Consider the following 22,996-nt stretch of genomic DNA (forward strand, 5'->3'; position numbering starts at 1 on the left):
GCTCCTATAAAGTTACCTCTGGCTCTTTTCCTTATTGTTTTCTAATTAAATACATACCCCCAGGGGGCTCGGTCGGTGAAGGGTCTGCAGCTTCAGCTCCAGTCATGATCTCAGGGTCCTGGGATTGAGCCCCATATCGGGCTCCCTGCTCAGCGGGGTGTCTGCTTCTCCCTCTCCCTCTGCAGCTCCCTCTGCTTATGCTAGTTTTCTCTCTCTCTCTCTCTCTTCTCTCTTTCTTTCTCTTTGTCAAATAAATAAATAAAATGTTAAAAAAAATAGACATCCAAGGAACTCGCATACCTGCCTGCCTGGTGAGCTGTGGGGGCACATACATGTGTCCTCCGAGGCCCAAGTGACACGGTGTGACCCTCCAACTCCTATCTTAGCTAGTTCTTTTATTGTTTTTTGTGGATTTCTCTCCTTCCCTGGAGGGATTATCAGTTCTGTAAGGGCGTGAATCTTATCTATTGCTTTGCAGGTACTAATCACTGCTGAGTCCAGGGGTGGGCACACGGTGATGTTTGCTACATGCTTATTTATGGACTTTCCTATAGCTCCCAGATGGGAGTCCATATCCTGGGCACGATAATCTGAAGCTCCTGATATGAGCATTCATTCATTCTGCAAATATTTATTGAGTTCCTAAAATTATGCATTGGGCATCTGTTATGGACGGAATATCTGTGTCCCCCATCCCACCCACCCTAAATTCATATATTGAAGCTCTGACCCCCCCTTTTTTTAAAAATAAGGTTTTATTTATTTATTCATGAGAGACACAGAGAGAGGCAGAGACACAGGCAGAGGGAAAAGCAGGCTCCATGCAGGGAGCCTGACGTGGAACTCAATCCTGGGACCCTGGGATCACTCCCTGAGCCGAAGGCAGATGATCAACTGCTGAGCCACCCAGGCTTCAAACCTTTCTCCTTTTGATGGCAGGGAGTGGAGGGCAGGGAACAGAGGGCTCGACAGAAAGATAATGCTCTGTGATGCAGAGATTAGGTTCTGGGAGTTCAGGGAAGATGTGGTTGGAAGACATGCTATTCTATTTACATTATAAAAGTTAGAAGGACAAATTGAACATGCACGTGCAGGAAATGAATTTACATTGACCTTTTCCCACATACTCTAAGATGTAAACTTGTGGTCATCTCAATGAAACCCTTTAACAACCTTCGAGAGAGTCCCTGTAAGCCGTATTCACAGGTGGCTCCATACGTGATGCATCATTACGGATAATGATGGAGCCAACATTAAGTATATGGTGTTAGGGAACTGCAGAGGCAAGAAGAGCTACACTGCTTCGATGCAAACAAGTTCCAAGGAGTCATGACATTATGAGTAATAACAGTGTTGCTACCTTTTTCTTACAATTATGATTAGTCAGGAATGAACAGGAAGAGATGGTTCATGGTCCTGAACAGGAAGGGGTGGTGCCTGGACACTACAGAAAGTCTTCACATGTATTGATAGGACAATAAACAAACATGTAAGTACCTATTCTCTGCCCATGATTCTAAATTCTCATCAACAAATCAGTATTTCCTGTAGGTCTGTGAAATATGTAATAGATCTTTAAATCAGATTGTTTATACAGTTGGAGCCCTACCAAAAATATCTGTCCGAGGCACTCTAGATCCTTAGGACAGCCCTGTTCATACCTTTCATTTCTTCTTTTTATTATTTTTTTTAGGATTTTATTTATTTCTTAGCAAGAGAGAGAGCATGAGCAGGAGAGAGAGGGAGAGAGGATCTGAAGCAGACTCCAGGCTAAGCATAGAGCCTGACACAAGGCTCAATCCCATGACTGTGAGATCAGGACCTGAGCCGAAACCAAGAGTCAGATGCTCGATCAACTGACGCTCAGGTGCCCTTATACCTCTCACTTCTTGTTCTCAGATTGCTCGGACACAGCCACATGGGGCTCATGGGAATCCACTCAGTGCCTGTGTATGCTGGCAAGTTAGCACCCATCCCATGGAGCAGAAATGACCAATGGTAGCTGGGAACCAGTAAGTAAATGCTTTCCTCTTTCTTTACACAGAGGGATGAGCCCAGACATGTTTCATGTGGCCTCGAAAAGGGACTCATAGCGCCAGGCAACTAATGATCCACAAAAGTGAGCAAATCTATAATGCAGCTTTAGGTTGACCCTCTCTTTGTTCTGGCTTTGTCTTTCTTTCTTTCTTTCTTTCTTTCTTTCTTTCTTTCTTTCTTTCTTTCTTTCTTTCTTTCTTTCTTTCTTCTTTCTTTTTCTTTCTTTCTTTTTAGCGCACGGAGTAAGTTTCTTTGGTGAGTGATGACAGCAAATATCCAAGAGAGACAAGCTGGCAAAGGTGCTGTGATAAGAGGACCTAGGACACCTTCTAGGCTACATGCAGTCTCACACAGGGAAGGGAAGGCATGGGGCTCAGGCACACCAGGAACGTCCTCAGCCATTCAGCACCATACGGACGAGCTCTTCATAGTTGATACAACAATTGCTGTCCTCGTGCCCTGCCACCAGCATCTCTACTTCCTCCTCCATCATCTTCTTATCCAGTGTGACAAGAACGTGCCAGATTTCAGCACCCATGACGGTGCCATTCCCTTCCTTGTCAAACACCCAAAGGCCTTCAACGTAGTCCTCATAGGTACCCTGGTCCTTGTTCTTGGCCACAGTCTGCAGCATGGACAGAAAGTATTCAAAGTCCAGGACCTTCACATTCATCTCATTGCTCTTGGGGTTCCCAGGACCTTGAGCACCTCAGTGTTGGTGGGGTTCTGGCCCAGGCCCTCATCACGTTCCCAGGACCTTGAGCACCTCAGTGTTGGTGGGGTTCTGGCCCAGGGCCCTCATCACGTTCCCACACTAGCTGTACAGGATCTTGCCATCCCTCGTTTGGTCGAACAGCTGAAAAGCATCTTTGAACTCTGCAGTCTAGTCTTCGTTGAAATCACACATCTTGACAGCTTCTGTTCTGTTTTTCTCCCCGACCCCTCAGTTTTACTTCCTGGGGCCCCATCGTCTAACACGATGCTTGATTATAAACCCTTGTCTCAGACTCTGCTTTCTGAGGATCTAGACTAAAACAGGAAGTTGAAATGTATGCACCTCAACAGATAGAAGGGACGAGAAAGAAGCACATGACAAGTGCTTAACTGTTTGTTTTAAACTGTGTAACAATGATTGCCAAGTTGGAGGCAGTAAATTCAACTCACGTAGGGCACTGTGGTGAAGCACACTTGCCTTCCCCCCACATGTGATTCCGGCCGCAAAATTGGGAACCCTGTGACAGGGAGCTGCTGTGTCTCTGCAAGTGTGTGAGACCAAACTTTCTGGGTGGGTTTCCAGCAGAACAGGGACTTTTTTTTTTCCTTTCTCTCTCTCTTTTTTTTTTCCCCCAATTATTTACTGATGTTAGAGAGAGAAAGAAAGAATGCAAGCAGTGGGAGAGGCAGATGGAGAGGGGATGGGACAGACAATCTTCCAGCAGATTCAGACTCAGAGCCAGGACCCTGAGATCACGACCTGAGTCTAGCTGAAATCAAGAGCCAGCCATTTCACCCACTGAGCCACTCACGTGCCCCAGGGTGGGGGCATTTTCTGATGTGGAGGAGACATTTGGGTGGAAGTGTGCCAGGGAAAAAAATTAGGGACTGCTGCTATGTAAGACAGAGTTTTAGAAAACATAGAGATTTGTCATAATAACCAAACACTGGGATGTGAAAAAAAAAAAAAAAAGCCTTTATCTAGGAGACAGGGTTTATGTCAGTTCTCTAGAGCTGCCATAGCAAAGTATCACAGACCAGGTGGCTTAAACAACAGAAATGTATTTCCTTGAGTTTTGGAGGCTGGAAGTCCACGGTCAAGGTGTCCAAGGTCAGGGTTGGTTTCCTCCAAGGCCTCACCCTCTGGCTTGTAGGTGGTCGTCTTCTCCCTCCGTGTTCCCTCTGTGTGTGTCTGTGTCCTCTCCTCCTTCTAAGGACGCCAGTCAGATTGGACAGGACCCACCCTAGTGGCCTCTCTAGCTTAATTACCTCCTTAAAGGCCCTATCTCCAGACACAGTCACATTCTGAGGTCCTGGGGAGTTAGGACTTCAGCATATGAATGGGGCCAGGGGTGGGGCCATGGGGAAGGGGATACATTGCAGCCCATAACAGGGTTTGAGGGGCCTTGAAAGGTGAGCTGCACTGTGGTGTTTTCAGATGCCCTCCAGGAGATTAAACTTATTTTTTTTCTTCTTTGGTGAAAAAAGTGCAGAGAATCATCCTTAGGAGAATCCATCACTTCTGAGACAAGCAAAGTGCCCCGTGCCCCCAGTGAGATCTCTGTGTGGTGACCCATCTGGACCCCTTTTGGGGTATCACACACTGCTTGTCAAGTGCGTATACACTGCACTTTTATGTATAAGGATCCAGGGGAGAAGCCATGGGTTGACTGGCGCGGCCCCCTGAAGACAGTCTGGCCAGGACACTAGGAGAAGTCATCCCAACCTGACTACAAAGTTGAAGTGCACGGAGCTCCTAGAACATGTAGATGGAAGAGGGGATGATAGGGCAGAGAGAGCCTCAGAACCAGGCCAGGAGAAGTATCTGGAATAGAAGATCCAGCCTGACATTCACCCCCCGACCCAGGGTGAGCTGAGCTGCTCTCTGTACTCCCCTGGCAGCTCCTGGGCTGGAGGTGGGGCTTGAGCTCTGTCCTCCAGGTACCTGGTGGGGCATGCTGGTGTACCTGGGGCCTCACCCTGGTGACACTGGCAGCACTGCCAGGTGTCCACATTCTCCCACGTCAGCAGGAGTGATCACATCCCACTGGGGCATTTGCCCTCTGGCCCTCCTGCCCCTCTCTCCCCTCCCCCTTACCACAGTCAACTTTCCGGTAACCCGAGCCTCATGCATGACAAGACAAACTTTCTGAGGTGGTTTCCAGGAAGAACAGGGACATTTTCATCTGCGAGGGAGATGCTCTGCTCCTGCTACAGAGACGCGCTGCCTTCCCCTCAGCTCTGACAGCCTTTTGTCTGCCGCTTACACTCGTGCCAAGCTTTTGCCGTGTCCCGCTGGGCCTGATGAACAAATCTGGGTCCACTTGGCTGTTTCTGACCAATAGAGAGTGAGCTGAGTGCCAGCAAGAAGGATGATGGCTCCTTGTCAAAGGTGGGAGTGACAGAGGCAGAGAATTCTCCAGCTGGGCATTTTGGGCTGACACACAGCATCACACTGGGCCAGCGGCAGGTGTTCCAGATGGCCAGCCTGGGGCCTGTTTGTCTCCGTCGCCAGCTTTTGTTTATGTCCCACAGTTGATACCATCCCCATCACACACATGTTCAGTGCCCGGGCACTCCTGTAAATGCAAGCAGAAGGCTTCTGGATGGAGGTGGCATTTTAAGAAATATTTCCCATACAAAGGCGATCAAATGAGACAACTTTCTTGTGGGAAATGTTGCAGGCCATTAAACTACCGAATGCTTGTTGACACAGCATCTGAGTAGGTCAGTCAGGAACTCAGTATTCTAGAAAGTAAGAATGTTTTTCAACAGTGTGCCACTTGAAACGAAGGCTAACCCAGGAAATGTAGATTGTGTGGGGCTCTAGGAACTCCTAGAAATCACGAGTTGGTTAAAACGTTGAGTGCTACATGATTTCATTTACACGGAGTTTAAGAACAGCAAAACTAATTGAGGTGAGAAAAGTCAGAGATTATGGTTACCTATGAGAGGAGTGGGCCAGGAGGGGTAGGAAGGAATCTTCACTTCATTATGGAAATGGACGACATCTTGACTTGGGTGGTGGTTACATATGTGAAAATCCTTTGTATATATACGTGTATATATATGTATACGAGTGTATAAACACTCTTAAGGGTCGTGCACTCAAGCATGTGTGATAAACCTCAATACAAAAATTAAGACTTTTTCCCAGTGCCTACTGTATGCCAGGTACTGGTCTAGGCACTCAGGATACACATTCTCGTTCCAGAGACAGACCCCCAGGCAATTATAACATGGTGCACTAAGAGCGGTTGCCTACCCACATCCATTTCTTCCTTCGGGAGTAACAGAATCCTGATGCTCGGCTGGAAACGCTGCCACCAGATAGATGTTACACCTCCCGGGCTTCTTTACCCAACCCATGTGTGGGCCCCAGATTAGATTCTGGCCAATGTGACATGAGTGGAAATGCCACGAGTGGTAGCCAGGAAGACTGCTTAAAGGGTGGGAGGCCCTTTAGGTACCCTGGCCTGGCCTGCCATCCCAGTGTCTGCAGTGTGGACCGGAAGACTGCATTTCCAGCTGCCATTTTGGACAGGTGGTAACCTTGAGGGTGAAAGTGAGTCTGTTGGAGCAGAAGGAATTGGGTGACTTTGTGGAATCACCATGACAGCACCAGATGGCCTGCCCTCAGATGGTTTTTTCAGTGAATAAACTCGTGTGTATTTAAGTCACTGTGTCTCACCACTCACATAATGACAAGTTAAGATCAAAGTAAACACAGAGTGCCATGGGAGACACATAAGGTCTCTAGCTAAGCATGGGGGGACAGGCTGTCATTGGAGACATTACCTTAGACAAGGTACCACTTAAGCAGAGTCTTAAAGGATGAGAAAGCTTAGCTAAGAGGTATAATCAGCCTTTTAAAATGTTTCCATGAGACCCCCATCCACGTAGAGAAGTCTACCTAGGTTGTTCAAATCCAAAGAGACACTCTCCTGCCTTCAGGGAGCTGGTAATTTGCTCTGCCTCTTGGATAAGTAGCAACTAGCAGTGTCTCACTTTTAGTGGTTCTTTTTTTTTAATTTTTTTAAAGATTTTTTTAAAATTTATTTATTCATAGACACAGAGAGAGAGAGGCAGAGACACAGACAGAGGGAGAAGCAGGCTCCATGCAGGGAGCCCAATATGGGACTTGATCCCGTGTCTCCAGGATCACACCCCAGGCTGCAGGCGGCGCCAAACCACTGCGCCACTGGGGCTGCCCCTTTTAGTGGTTCTTTGAATATATTTTGATACAATGAATAAGTGAACCTTTATTTTTTATTTGATTTGGAATACTCCACAGTTACAATGAAAGCTCTATTTTATGCTCAAAGGTCATCTTTCTTTCTTCTTTCTTTCTTTCTTTCTTTCTTTCTTTTTTTTTTGTAAACTCAAAACTTTATGGTGAATGACATGCAAGATCTCTATTCTAGAAATTTTAAAACACTGCTGAGCTATATTAAAGAAAACCTAAATGAATGCATTGAGCTCTCCCTTGTTCAGATATCCATTTCCCTCAAATTGAGACTTTTTTCCATCTTCTAATGTGCGCATCTCATGCTATAATGTTCCTCTAAGTGCTACTTTAGGGACATTCCACAAATTAATATGTTTTGTTTTCATTTTCATTCCACTTAAATTCTTTTTTAAAAAGATTATTTATTTATTTATTTATTTATTTATTTATTTATTTGAGAGAGAGAGCATGAGCAGGAAGGACAGAGGGATACAGAGAGGGAGAGCGTCCTGAGCAGACTGCAGTGAGGATGGAGCCGGATTCAGGGCTCAATCTCACGACCTTGAGATTATAACCTGAGCTGAAACCAAAAGTAAGATGCTTTGAGAGTCTGCCTTTGGCTCAGGGCGTGATCCCCGGGGTCCTGGGATCGAGTCCCACATCAGGTTCCCTGCAGGGAGCCTGTTTCTCCTTCTGCCCGTGTCTCTGCCTCTCTCTGTGTCTCTCAAGAATAAATAAATAAAATCTTAAAAAAAAAAAAGGCTCAGATGGTTAACCGACTGAACCACCCAGGTGCCCATTCATTCCACTCAAATTCTTCCCTAATTCTCACTTGAGTTCTTTGACTCCTTGGTTACTTGAACATGGAGTAGACAACATACAGATATTTGAGGACTGTCCAGATATCTTTCTGTTCTCTGTTTCTGGTATGATCCTATTATGGTCTGAGATCATAGCTTTCTATAATTTCAATTATTTTAAATTAATCGGTTTGTTTTACGGAAGACATTGGTAAAGATCTTGTAAAGAATGTGCATTTTGGGGCAGCCCGGGTGGCTCAGCGGTTTAGCACCTGCCTTCAGCCCAGGGCCTGATCCCGGAGATCTGGGATCCAGTCCCATGTTGGGCTCCCTGCATGGAGCCTGCTTCTCCCTCTGCCTGTGTCTCTGCCTCTCTCTCACTCTCTCTGTGTCTCTCACGAATAAATAAATAAAATCTTTAAAAAAAAAAAAAAGAGAATGTGCATTTTGCTGTCATTGTTTGGAATGTTCTAGAAACTCAATGAGGTCAAGATGGTTGATATTGTTACCCAGGTCCGCTAAATCTTTACTGATTTTCTTGTTATTTGTTCTATTGATTAGCAACACCATGGACTAAGGGGTGGGGATGGAGGGCCAGAATTTTTCTGTGTCTCTTCTCTACCTTCGGCTTTCCCATGTACCTCCTCCACAAAGGAGCCTCGTCCTTTCCATTCTCTCGCCTCTCCTCCAGTGCAGACTGCTGTTGCTTGTTCTGTGGTGCTTGCCAGCCAGGTGGTGGGTATGGAAGGGTGAGAATGGGGTTCTCTGGTGTGTGGACTCAGCCCCAACAGCCTTGGGCAGGTACTGGTCTCTGAGTCTTAGAAGTGGGGCTCTCCCAGTAATCCTGACCTCACTTCAGTAACAGGAGACCTGATGGTTAGGCCTGGGACTGCATCCTGTCCCTCCTCTGGGAGTAGAGACTTTGGTCTTTTTTTCCCTCCAGTTGCAATATGTCTTCACTTGTGCTCTAGAGGCCACAGGGCTGCTGCCCTTCCCCCAGTGGCTTAATGCCTCTCATTTCGAGAAGGATATGGGTGTGATGTCATGCCTTTCCTAAAGCCATCGCCACTACTTTCTTCCAGCCCTGAACCATGGAGGAAGGTTTTCTCTGATCTCCCACCTTGCCCCAACTCTTTCATGAGTGCCTGGTGGAGGTTCATAGAGAAGATCTTCTGAGTGCTCGTAGCTCCCTTTCGTTTGCAGCTCCTGGGGGAACCGTGGCCTTGGCCTTCGTGATTCTTCACACATTTTAGCTGGATGCTTCTTGACATGTATGGTGGTCTTGTCTTCCCTCTTCATGCTGTTACGGGTGAGCCAGTGCTCATGTCCCATCTAACCTCGGAGGTGCCTATCTTTCTCTAGATTTCAAGATAATTATGTTGTCCTGTGACATTGGGTTTTTTTTTTTTTTTTGACAGGCTCAAGAAAAGTCATGATTTTGTAGATTTCCTGTCTTTTTTTTTTCCTTGTTGTTAAGGCAGGAATGACATTCTTTTAGCTTTCTACATTCTAGGTGGAAGCCAGAAGTCAAGATATATTTTTAGATAAAAATCTTGAATCACTTTGAGTTCTTTTCAAAAAAAAAACATATTTATCCTCTACAGATGAAAAATTAGAACCATCAAAATGATGCCCAAAAAGATGTGCCTCAAGATCTGGAGGACATTCCCAAAGCACAATTCCAAACACATGTTCAGTAAATGAGCACCGTGCAATAACTGCTTAGTTTCTCAAGATGAGGATTCTCAGTGAGGACACGCATTTGAATATTCCAGTTCATTCTTTTTTTTTTTTAAGTTTTTATTTAATCATTTAAGTAGTCTCTACACCCAACATGGGGCTCACACTCACTACCCGGACGTCAAGAATCACAAGCTCTTCCACTGAGCCAGCCAGGCGCCCTGAATGTTCCAGTTCTAATGGTTCCTTACAGCCTCAGAACTACCTGGTTGCAGAAAACCTGAAACATACTGTCCTCTCAATCTCAGGAAATTTAATTAACTTCTCCAAACCTCAGTTTCCTCATTTGTAAAAATGAGGGTAATAGTTGTCTCCATATTACAGGATAATAGCACAGTTATAAAGAACTGATGTGCTGAGCAAATATTACATTTATTATTATGTGACATAAAAATAAGTATTTATCATTTTACTTAGGAGAGAATGACCAGACACTATATTGCCCTTGTGAAACTACAAATAACACCCTTTTTCCAAAGCATCCTGTTTTGGACAATAAATTGCATTCCACCCTCCCAGGATCACACAGCTAGGGAGTTTTGAGCACAGTTCCCTCTGAGTCAGGACTGTGGGCACCACAAGGTTAAAAGCAAGAAGATTCTCTAGGGCAGAAGCCAGGAATTCTCTTTTCTCCAGCCTTCTGCACAGGCTCCATTCCAGGATGTTCCCCAGACCAGGAATAAAGCTCCCAGTATATTCTGCGTGCAGAAGGACTCCCTCTCCCCTTATCAACTTCCTGCCCTACCCTGGGTTGCTTGGTTTTGTTTTTCGTTCCTTGCTCTTCCTAATCTACATGGCCCTTATTTCAATCCTTTTACAAAATCCTCATTTAGGATTTCGCAATTGGCATCTAAAGGCAATTTTGCTTCAGTTCAGAGAAGCTCCTTTGAACTTTATAACATTTTAAAAACCCCAAACCAGTTAGGATCTGGTTAGTGCATTTTAACCTAGAAACTTCAGATCAGTCTTGGGTGGGGGGGGGTGCTCCAGAAAGCTAGGCAGGGGCCCCTCTGCGGGAGTGACAAAAGGTGGGTGGTGGGCATCCCTGGTGTGTCCTCTCTCCTTTGTCTTGGGAACAGAGTGGGGAACTTACCATCAGAAAGCACATCCCTCCTCTGTCAGGAATGGAGCTGTGACTCAGACCTAGTCAATCAGCAACTGCCAGGACCCATGGAAGGGTCTGAGGACACCCCCTGAGCCAGTGAAATTCAGTCCTGGGTTTTTCTTAAGGTCCTGGGATAGAGATATTCTCTTCCAGCCATGGGGGGTTAAGTGTGTGTGTGGGGGTGTGGGGAGTGATGCTTCGGAGCTTCTGGTGTTCTCTTCTGGTGTCCTGTCACCTCATGGGGATTTGGGAGCCAGATGCCATCCTGGGGGACACGAGAGCCGGAGGTGGGAGAGATTCCCGATGAGGCATGGTCCTGCCCCCTCGTCGCTGGGAGAGTCCAGGTTACTCCAAGGCATTCTCTGGGGAACTTGGTGACGGTACAGTGAGAACCTGGCCTTGTCAGGATATATAGAATAGTGATGGTTTACCTGCGGTTTACCAAACGCCAGTTGTCACAGACTAATTGCTCCCTTCATAACCTCCTGGTGTCTTGCCCTCTGAAGATGCCTTTTGCAGCAACTGCTAGCAATCTTTCCCCACTTCTTGAATCTGGGCTGGCTTATGACTCCTGTCGTACAGAAGTAGGTGGCAAGAGTGATAGGGTGCCAGCATCAGGCCTAGGGCACTGCATGGGAAAAAGCCCGGGCTGGCCTATAGGACCACGAGAGACTGTGTGCAACAGGGCAGCGGCACCTTGACCACAGCGGGCAACTCACGTGGGCAGAGCCGCCTAGCCACCAGGGCACTGGCCACAGACGCGTGAGGGAGCCCAACAAAGGCCCGAAGAACCACGCAGTGGAGCCTCGCCTAAATTACTGGCCTGCAGAATTGTGGGCTAAGGAAGTGGTTGTCTTCAGCCACTAACTTCTGCTGTGATCTGATACTCCTACTGATCGAGGCACTCTGTAAACGTTAATCAAGCACCCTGGCTTTGGAGACAGACAAGTCTGATTTTGAGTCATGGCTCTATAGCCTCCCGGCTGTGTGACCTTTTTCTTTTTTCTTTTTTTTTTTAAGATTTTATTTCTTTATTCATGAGAGACATAGAGAGAGACACACACACAGGCAGAGGAAGAAGCGGGCTCCATGCAGGGAGCCCGATGCGGGACTCAATCCCAGGGATCACGCCCTGAGCCAAAGGCAGACGCTCAACTGCTAAGCCACCAGGGGTCCCAGGTTTTCTTTTTAAACTGTTTCTGTTCAGATTTCTCATCTGTAAAATGGGCACAGTAGTATTTACAGGATTCTGTTGAAGTAAATGACAATGCTTGTGATGGGCTCAGCACAGTGCCTGTGGCACATGATAAATCCTCGTGCTTATGATCTATGCTAGGAGCTAGCAGCTGTTGTGCCCATTCTCCAGATGAGGAGACAGAATTGCAGAAGGCCAACATGATGATAATAGGGATCAAATATGGAGGATCCACTATGGCCTGAAATGTTCATAAGCTGCGTCTTCCAGACTTGGAGTCACAGGAGCCATAGGTGCAGCACAACCCATGTGGGCCCCAGTGAACAGATGGTCTGGTTGGGTCTGGGTGGGAAGAGAACCCACCTTCTCACCTCCTGGAGAGAGCATGATGATTGGGCCTCCAGAGCCCCCAGAGCCTCCAGAACCTCCAGGCTGGTACTCTTTCAGGGAGGAGCTATAGACGAGAACTGGGGAGCAGGAGAAGGTCTAGAAGATTCCGGGAGGTGCCACTTCATCCTCATTCAGTTTTTAGTGAGTGCCAATAGGGAGGGAATTCTGCAATTCCCTAGTCGCTTTCGCATTCTGCTTCCCACAATTGGGTCATCTGCTGCTGAGCCCCACGGGGCACCTTGTCTAGACTCTCTCTCTGCCTCCGTCCAGACAAAGCCGGAACAATGAATCATAGAATAAATAGGTCTTGGACTCTATGTTCTTCCAAAAGCCAGAACAATTCCATCCCGATTCTTACCACCAAAACTGTACTTACACACATGTACTTACATGGTACTTCTACTTCCTATCCCCTGATTGCCCTTCCCTCCTCCTTCCCTTTCTCGACACGGTCCATCTCAACACACGTGTACACACACACACACACACACACACACACACACACACACACACACAGACACTGTCTTCTATCAGAGTAGTATTTAGACTTGGGGTTTTCATAGTATATTTCATTTTTCTCTATGTTATTTCTCACTGCCTGACATATTTTCTATTTTCTAGCTCTATTATATAAGCTCTAAGAGCCATGTTTTGCTCCTGATGTAGCCTCAGTGCCTAGAACAGTGCCCAACAGTGTGAGTGCTAAAAAATACTTGTTCTTGTGTGAAACTTTTCAAATCACTCTATGGATGGTCATCTTCTGGGATGCTTACAGTCCCTCGGGAAGTACTCAGGCCTGTGATGTTGTTCCCACGCGACAGATGAAGTTGAGACCTAGGTGGGTCGAGGATCTAAGATTGTAGAATCTTTTGGTGGAAGACCCAGCCTAGTTTCCATATTCTCCTGAGGTGGGGATGAAGAGCCAGAGCACACAGATGGAAAGTGAAGGTGAGGACAAAAGCAGTTGACAAACATACCGCCATTTTGATTTTGCTGGTCATTTTTGTCCGATTCCTCTCTTGCAGGCAAATGCCAAGCCCCCAACGAACTTGCTCACAAACCAAAGGTGGACCTATTGTCCTAAATGGGTTTTTTTGCACAAGACTTAGGAAGAGATTGTCTTCTATCTGTGCTGTCATACAAATCAAGGTGATGTGTTTTGCCTTCCAATAAACTCTTGCAATAATTACAACACCAGATTTCTAGTTAATTTTTCACATTCAGACAACTTTGAATGAGGTTTCTTGACTTAAGCTATCTTTAGAACCACTAAGAAGAATGTTCTTTCCTCCTTTCCCTGCCTTTGTTGTTGTTTTTTTGTTTTGCTATTTTGCATATGTTTTTATTGGAGTTCAATTTGCCAACATTTAGCATAACACCCAGTGCTCATCTCATCAAGTGCCCCCCTCAGTGCCCATCACACAGTCACCCCAATCCCCCGCCCACCTCCCCTTCCATCACCCCTTGTTCATTTCCCAGAGTTAGGGGTCTCTCATGGTTTGTCACCCTCTCTGATATTTCCCACTCATTTTCTCTCCTTTCCCCTTTATTCCCTTTCATTATTTTTTATATCCCCCGTATGAGTGAGATCATATAACGTTTGTCCTTCTCCAATTGACTTACTTCGCTCAGCATAATACCCTCCAGTTCCATCCACGTTGAAGCAAATGGTGGGTATTTGTCGTTTCTAATGGCTGAGGAATATTCCATTGTATACATAGACCACATCTTCTCTATCCATTCATCTTTCGATGGACACCGAGGCTCCTTCCACAGTTTGGCTATTGTGGGCATTGCTGCTGTGAACATTGGGTGCAGGTGTCCTGCTGTTTCACTGCATCTGTATCCCTGCCTTTGTTGTTAAACCAACCTTCCTCCTTCCTCTACTTTCTTTATTAGGGGTTAGTTTCAATCTTCACCTCAGAAGAACAGGAGCCTCAGAAGCAGGGAGCAGGGAATGGCGTTCTGACAACGTGGGGCCAGAGCATGCAGCTGACTTGGGCCTCTGCAAACTGGTTATGTGCCTGAGAACTTTTGAAAGAAAACATACAAACTGACATCCTGTGCTTCCTTTGATTGACAATGTGCTGACACTTGTGGGTACTTTAGGAACTAGGCTATGGGAACTTTACTGTTGTCCTTAGTGACATCTGCCATCTATCTTTTCAATCCAAGGCTTAATTGTCTACCTGGAGAGCAGTGAGGTTTATCACAATGCTTGTATTATTTCAATTCATTCGTCTTCCTGTTTATTTAGCAAAATGTAAAGGAACCCTCTAATTCGGCCAAGTTAATTAGAACAGTTAAATAACAAAGCAATGTGGTCTATACCCCTCTCGTCTTCAGTAATAATTCTCCATACTTAAAGTACTGCCCGGCTTATGTTAGGGACTTGATGAATTTTTGTTGAATGGATGAAAGAATGTGCTCAATGCCAGAAGGGGCAGTTCAGGCCTTCCTAATGTGTCCCTGGGTCAACACAATATTATCCCAGAGGTGTCCCAAACTCTCACCATCTCCCACCCTCATCCATTCTCCACCTTACTGCTGTAATCTTTATGAATTGAAAGTATGCTTGTGTCATGCCCAAGCCTAAAACAAGCCTCATAACAAGTGTAAAATACTTTAGCAGCCCTCCATGGCTCTTTAGTTCTTTCAGGATAAAGTTTATTACGTCATTCACTTGTTCAGGGAACTGAAGGCCTCCAGAGGCTGTTTTATGAACTGTACTTGAATGTCTCTAGCGACAGGGATCTTACTATGCATTCATCACATATTTAGCTTATTCTGTGATGAAAGAGCCAAGACTGGACACTAGAACTCTTGTGCATTAGTCAGGATTCTCCAGAAAAACAGAATCAATAGGTAGTAGGTAGGTAGGTAGGTAGGTACATAGATAGATGAAGAGATTTGTTAAAGGAACTGGTCATGCAGTACGGAGGCCAAGAAGTCCTCTAATCTCCTGCCTGTAAGCAGAGAACCGGGAAGGTCTGTGATATAGCAGTCTGAGTATAAAGGCTAAGAACTGAAAACACCAAAGTCTGAGGGCAGAAGGCGATAGATGTCTCAGCTCAGGCAGAGAAAACAAAACACTGCCTTTTTGTTCTATTCTGGCCCTCAATGTATTGGACAATGCCCACTCACATGGAGGAGGGCCATCTGCTTTACTCAGTTCACCAACTCAAATTCAAATCTCTTCCAGAAACTCCCTCACAGGCACACCCAGAAATAATGTTTCACCAGCTCTCCAGGCATCCCTTAGCCCAGTCAAGTCAACACAAAATTAACTACAATGTCCTGGATCTCTTTCCAGTGTTATTCTGTGAGACTGCTGCTCAGTTCTTTTGAGGAATCCTAAATTGCTGAAGAGTGAGAAGAATCTGGCAACTTCCCTGGGGAAAGTAGTTGGGAAAACTCAGGAGGAGCAGAGAGAAGATCTTCAGGCTTGGAATGGGAGTACCTTGTAATTTCTGATTCAGCTGGGTCATGGACCTCCTAAAGGAGGACAGGTACAAGAGGAGGGAGGAAAAAGAAATTAGAGTGGAAATTCTGTGTAAATAATTCCTTTATTAATGGTGCCTTAGCAGGTAAGGAATGACTCTCTCAGGAAACTCCTTTGGGTGATACTTCTGAATGAGGCTGAGGAGAAATCTCAAAGTCTGAGGTTCTCAGGAGAGAATATCCCAACTTTTTCTCTGATGGTTATGGGAGAAAAATCATCAAATGGAGATTCATTGGGTGTCCAATGGGCCCAGACTCAGTGCTGATTTAAATTCTCTTAAAGCCTTACTTTTCACAATAACTGTGTAATGTGGGGACAGAGACTCTGAATCTGAGTACTTTCTTTGCTTAAGCTTTCACAGTAAGTGATTGGGGAAGAAATAAGCCAGACCCCAAGAGTCAATGAAAGTTAAAGAGCTTTTCCTATTCAGAGCCTCCTTTGTATGGATGCCTGCAGAAAACACAGACTTGGGCTCCCATGACCTTTGCTAGGGCATTCTTGGAGTCAACGTGGTGGTCTGGAGAACTCTGGAGAGTGAATAAGTGGAGAGTCAACTTCTTAGGAAGGGGCTGGCTTTCAGAGGTGGTCATTATAATGATGTAGAAACCATGTGATAGGCTGAAGGGAAAATGCTTGTGAACTGAGAAGTACTGGAGAGCTATGGAGAGGAGGAGGAGGAGAGGGAGGAGGGAGGCTGTCACAACCCCGAGGAGGAAGCTTCTTCCATTTTTTAGAGTGGGAAGATAGGACGGGTCCCCAAGCACACCCCTCCATCATGGCTGGTTGGGGACACAGCCTTGTTTCCTGGTAGCTGAGAGAGCCTTTGTTAACCCAGGAAAGAGGAGCAATCTGTTCTTGCCATGGTTACTTTCATTTATTCACTTGCTTGTTCATTCTGCAACTGTTTACTGCATGTCTACTATGTGGCAGGTACTTGTCTATCTTCTTTGGTTTATGGTACCTTAATGCTTTCCTTTATCATCCCAAAGCTGGTAGCACCCATTCTTTTCTGGGTCTCCGGACCCATACATTAGAAGTTGTCTGATTATTTCTTGATGTAACAAGCTATCCTAAAACGTAATGACTTAGAGCAAACGTTTATTGTTATCACTCATAATTTTGTGAGTTTATTGTGCTCAGCCAGGCCGTTCTCATTTAGAGTCCCTTAGGAATTTTCAGTCAAGTGGCAGCTGGGCATGGAGTCACCTGAAGGCTTGAATGAGCTACATCCACGAGGGCTCACTTGCAGGGCTGGCAGTACATGCCGTGGCCTGGGAATGCACATGAGGCTGTTGACAGTAGAATCTACATGTACCCTTTGTCACGGACATCTCACAATACAGTGGTGGCAGGATTCCTGGGGAAGCATCCCGAGAGCAAGAGTTAAAAAACTCCTAAGCAGAAGCTGCAAGTCTTCTTAGGACTTAGCTCAGAAGTCCTGGAATATCAGTCCTGCTGTGTTATTTTGTCAAGGATTGCTAAAGATAGCCTCTTTTCTAGGAGAGGGGACTAGACTCTGCCTCTTCCTGTGAGGCCCAGTAGTAAAGGGAGGACAGAATTGTTTGGGGCCACATCATGGAAGACTAACTACCACAATTTGCCTTCAGGTTCTAACAACTCACATCTTTGCCGTATCTGTAGAACACTCTCTCTCTCTAGTGATTCTCCAAAATTTATCCCATTTCAGCATGAGCTCAATTTCTTTTTTTTTTCTTTAAAGATTTATTTATTCATTCATGAGAGAGAGAGAGGCAGAGACACAGGCAGAGGGAGAAGCAGGCTCCACTCAGGGAGCCCGATGTGGGACTCGATCCCAGGACCCCGGGATCATGCCCTGGGCCAGAGGCAGAAGCTCAACTGCTGAGCCACTCAGGTGTTCCTGAGCTACCCAGGTGTCCCATGAGCTCCATTTCTTATCTAAATCAGATCCCAGTGTAAATGAAGCTTCTCAACTGTTACCCGAGCCTAACCGATCTGGAGGAAGGGAGATACCCAACTCCAGCCTATTCTGTCCATCCCATCTCACCTAAACAGGGAAGAAAAAAAACCCCTGAGAGATGCTTGTGAAACTCATAGTCCAGAGGCACAGACTCACTAAAAGACTGAAACCTAATTATAGGACTAGAGGACACTTTCCCTCCCCCCACACCTCACCACAATGTTACTAAAGACCTATTTATAGCAGTTCCTTTTACCCAATATTTCACATCTGGCTATTAAGAAAAAATTGCAAGGCATACTACATGGCAAAAAATGCAATTTGAAGAGACAGAGCAAGTATCAGAACAACACATGACAGGGATGTTGGAATTATTAGACCAGGAATGCAAAACAGCTATGTTGAATATGCTAAGGTCTCTAATGGATGGTAGACAGCATGCAAGAACAGATGGGCAATGCAAGCAGAGAGATGGAGATCTTGAGAAAGAACCCAAGGGGGATCCCTGTGTGGCGCAGCGGTTTGGCGCCTGCCTTTGGCCCAGGGCGCGATCCTGGAGACCCGGGATCGAATCCCACGTCGGGCTCCCGGTGCATGGAGCCTGCTTCTCCCTCTGCCTGTGTCTCTGCCTCTCTCTCTCTCTCTCTCTGTGTGTGTAACTACCATAAATAAATAAAAATTAAAAAAAATATTTAAGAACCCAAGGAAACACTATAATACATGGGGCAGCTGGTTCAATCTCAGGGTTATGAGTTCAAGCCCCACGTTGGGAATAGAGATTACTTAAATAAATAAATAAACTTAAAAAAAACCCCATTGTAATTGAAATGAAGAATACTTGATGAGCTTATTAATAGACTGGACTGGGACCCCTGGTGGCTCAGCGGTTGAGCATCTGCCTTTGGCTTGATCCTGGTTTAGGGATTGAGTCCCACATCAGGCTTCCTTCAAGGAGCCTGCTTCTCCCTCTGTCTGTGTCTCTGCCTCTCTCTCTGTCTTTCATGAAAAAATCTTAAAAAAAAGTAGACTGGACATGACTGAAAAAAGACAAAAGAAGAGAATGAGGAGAATATCCAAAGATTGTGGGACAACTGCAAAAACATAAGCATCATGGGAATAACATAAGGAGAAGAAAGAGAGAAAGGAAGAGAAGAAATATTTGAAACAATAATGATTGGGAATTTTCCCAAGTTAATGCCAGACACCAAACCACAGATCCAGGAAACTCAGGGAATACCAAGCAGAGTAAATGCTATAAACTCAACATCCAGATGTATCATTGTCAAACTACAGAAAGTCAAGGATAAAGAAAAAACTTTGAAAGGGGTCGAAGGAAAAAAACCACCTTAATGACAAGGTGGTTACATCTGACTTCTCAGAAACAACGCAAACAAGAAGAGAAAGGAGTGAAATATTTAAAGTGGTGAGAGAAAAAAAACCATTGATTGAGAATCATGTACCCTGCAAAATTATTCCTTAAAAGTGAAGGAGAAATAGACTTTCTTATACAAACAAAAGTTGAGGGGATTTGTTGCCAGTAGACCTTCCTTGCAAGAAATGCTAAAAGAAGTTCTTTAGAGAGAAGGAAATGATATAGTTTAGAAACTTGGATCTGCAAAAGAAAGGAAGAGCAAAGGAGTACTAAGGTAAAATAAAAACTTTAATTTCTCTTATTCTTATTTGATCTAGTGCATAGTGGTTTCCTCAAAATAATAACAGCAGTAATGTATGTGATTATCTATGCTTTATGTGTATATATATATATATATATATATACACATACATACACTTTTGTATACTTATTTGTAGGTGAAATCAATGACAGCAATGATACAAAGGACAAGAGGGAGGAATTAGGATTATTTTGTTATTATAAGGTATATTTGAATTAGTTGTCAGTCACACTTTGAAAGTAGATTTGGGGATCCCTGGGTGGCGCAGCGGTTTGGCGCCTGCCTTTGGCCCGGGGCGCGATCCTGGAGACCCGGGATCGAATCCCACATCGGGCTCCCGGTGCATGGAGCCTGCTTCTCCCTCTGCTTCTCCCTCTGCCTCTTTCTCTCTCTCTCTCTGTGTGACTATCATAAATAAATAAATTTAAAAAAAAAGAAAGTAGATTTGATTAGTAGTTAATGCGTATTGCAAACTTTAGGGCAACTACAAAAAAAGTAAACACAAAAGCATAACAGTTACGCTAAGAAATGAAAGAAAATGGAATCGCACAAAGGCTCAATTCACGTGTGAAGAAAATGAGTTTAGATACACACCTTATACCTGTCACAACGATTCATAGACTGGAATGTAAAATGCAAAACCATCCAATCTCCTGAAGAGAACACAGGAGAAAACCTAGATGGCCTTGGGTTTGGCAACGATTTTTTTTTTAGGTACAACACTGAAACACAGCCCATTACAAAAAGATTTGATAAACTGGACTTCATTAATATTGAAAACTTCTTCTCTAAAAAGGCAATGTTGAGAGAATGACATACATGCCACAGACTGGGAGAAGATATCTGCAAAAGCTGTGTCTGATCAATGACTCTGATCCAAAACATTCAAAGAACTCTTAAAACTGCAATAAACAAAACAACCTGATTTGAAAATGGGCAAAAAATCTTGACAGACACCTCCCCAAAGAAGATACACAGATGGCAAGTAAGCACCCGGGAAGATGCTCCACATCATGTGTCATCGGGGAAACGCAAAATGAAAACAATGAGATATCGCTACACACCTAATAGCTTAGGACGGCCAAAATCCGGAACGCTGGGAACACCGAGTGCTGGCGAGGATGTGCAGCAAAGGGGACCTCTCCTTCCTTGCTGATGAGGATGAAACATGGTACAGTCACTTCGGAAGTCAGTCTGGCACTTTCCTGCAAAACTAAACACACTCTTACCATATGATCCAGCCATCTTGCTTCTTGGTGCTTACCCAAAGGGGTTGAAAACCTGTGTCTACACAAAACCTATACCATGGTGTTTATAGCACATAATGGCCACAACTTGGAAGCAGCCAGGACATACTTCAGAAGGTGACTGGATGAGTAAACAGTGGGTCCATCCACACGATGGGACATTATGCAGTGCTGAGAAGCGAGCTGGCAAGCCACAGAAGGCCACGGGGAGACCTTAAATGCACATTCCTGAGTAAAAGAAGCCAATCGGAAAGGTTACAGGCTACATGATGCCAACTATAGGACGTCTGGGAAGGCAAGATTATAGACATTAAAACAGTAAACAGTTCCTTGGTTGCCCAGAGTTGCGGGCAAAGGCCAAACCCATGGGGCACAAGGGATTTTAAGGCAGGGAAGCTCTTCTGTATGATCCTATAATTGCGAATACTGGTCACACCGTACATTTGTTAAGAGCCATAGAACATACCTAGAGTGAATCCTTGTGTAAACTGCAGACTTGGGTGAGAGTGACGTGGCAATGTGTGTTCGGCGTTAGGATACATGTCCCACTTCAATGGGGCTGCTGCTGGTGGGAGAGGCTGGTGGGGTGCGGGGGAGACATGGGAACTCTGTACCTCCACTCCGTTTGGTTGTGAACTGCTCTAAAAAAATAGTCTTTCCAAAGAGAGATGGAGAGAGAGAGAGAATAAAGAATTTAAGTCTCTTTTTAGTTCATTTTCCTCCTTTCCCTGTCTGTGATACCTTGTCCAAAGCTGGCACTTGCAACCTGCAGCCAGGAAATCTCCTTGGTGGACCTACGTAGTTCTCCTTGCAGCATCGGCTAACTTCCCAGCACTGCAGGGGAGCCCCCCTCCTGCCCATCTCTATGGTCCCCATCCCCAGTTGTCAGGCTTTTACCAGCACAGTCCTCTGAGCCCTTCTGGCTTCTGCCCCTTCCCTTATCCCAAAGCCAATGCCAATTTGAGATTAAAATGTTAGATGAGGACAAGAACACAGCAGCACCCATCCCGGTGCTGGTGTCCCCTTCCCTCACCCCAGCAGCCGAGGGGACCACTCCCCCAAACATGGTCGCTCAAGCTGCTTCCCCGGCCACTGGCTCAGCTGGGTGCACGTCCCTCTGGATTGCTCCCTGCGGTGCACTCTGAAAGGCTGGGGTGCAGGGTGTGGGGCTGGACACTCAGGACTCACGTGGCTGCCAGGTGGCGGCAACCTGGGGGCAGGGGGGAGGGCGGAGAGCAGAGTCCCCACCTGGTTTCTCCCAGCTGGGGTCTCTCAGGCATGACAGCTGCTTTTGGGAGAGGGAGGGTCCCAAGAGAGACATCCCAGGAGGCTGAGGCTTGTTGGAACCTCAGTGTGGCTGTGGCGATCCCAGAGTATCATTCCCACCTCACTCTGTTGGCTGAGCAGGGTGGCTGAAGTTGCTCAGATTCAAGATGAGGAAAATTAGACCCCACCTCCCCATCTGAGCTATGGAGTGCATGTGTCAGAGGGCTGGAATTATCTGGGACCATTTTTAGAAATTACCTAACAGATTTATTTTTCTTCCTTTTTCTCTCCCCATGAAGTTCCATTTTCCCCCAAGTCCTGGCTGTGTGCAAATTCACACTGGGGTGTTAATGGCTGGCTGCTAGATTCATGTGGCCTGCTGCTGTATCAGTCGGGATGGACTGGTTTATGCCATCTTTGCAAACCACAACGCAATCCTGGGGGCTAATACCACAGAGGTCTGTCTTGTCTTGAATTCTTTTTTTTTTCTTTCTTTCTTCCTTTCTTTTGTAGAGAGGGAGGGGCAGAGAGAGTGGGAGGGAGAGAATTTAAGCAGGCTCCACACCCAGCCTGCAGCCCAATGTAGTGCTCCATCTCACAACCCTGCAAATCATGACCTGAGCTGAAATCAAGAGTTGGACACTTGACCGCTGGGCCACCCAGGCACCCCCCCACAGAGGTATTTCTCACTCATGCAGGTGTCCATGATGTTGAGATCTTTCCCCTGGGGACCCAGGCAGCTAGACTTGACCCCCTCTGGAGCATTGCTGGTCACCATGGCCCAGGGGGTGGGTGGTGGGAGCATCTGGGACCATGCGCCAGCTGGTCAAGCTTCTCACTGGAATGGGCGCACACCAGGTCCACTCGTACATCATCGTGCACGGTGTGTCGTGCGGAGTCACACACCATGGGGACAGGCTGCACCATCCTACCACAGGCCTGGGTGGGAATAGATGGAGGATGGCACTGAGTAGCCTCGTGGGCAGTATTTTAACAGAGCCCAGAGCCTTCCACCCAGTGAACCTTCTCTCAAGGGGACAGTTCAGGCAGCAGTTCCGAGAAGGATAAGAGGAGCAACCCTGAGGCCCTGCTGATGCCCTCAGTCCCGCCTCGCAAGTGGCCTCTGCGGCCAACCAAGGACCGCCCCTCGTAGCCCATGC

The 22,996-nt window shown here is 46.0% G+C and overlaps 1 long non-coding RNA gene and 1 pseudogene across 1 annotated transcript; both read right to left on the reverse strand.

Moving 5' to 3' along the window:
* Positions 1-2,274: 2,274 nt before the first annotated feature.
* LOC129508611 (myosin light polypeptide 6-like) lies at positions 2,275-2,947 on the reverse strand (annotated as a pseudogene).
* Positions 2,948-16,794: 13,847 nt separating this feature from the next.
* LOC129508612 (uncharacterized) lies at positions 16,795-21,142 on the reverse strand. The gene is made up of 3 exons (XR_008664218.1): positions 21,037-21,142; positions 20,388-20,798; positions 16,795-17,068 (listed from the first exon to the last, which is right to left on the reverse strand). It is a non-coding gene; the product is annotated as an uncharacterized LOC129508612 (long non-coding RNA).
* Positions 21,143-22,996: the final 1,854 nt, after the last annotated feature.

The sequence above is a fragment of the Nyctereutes procyonoides genome, unplaced genomic scaffold, assembly GCF_905146905.1.
Source record: "Nyctereutes procyonoides isolate TBG_1078 unplaced genomic scaffold, NYPRO_anot_genome, whole genome shotgun sequence".
Classification (NCBI taxonomy): Eukaryota; Metazoa; Chordata; class Mammalia; order Carnivora; family Canidae; genus Nyctereutes; species Nyctereutes procyonoides.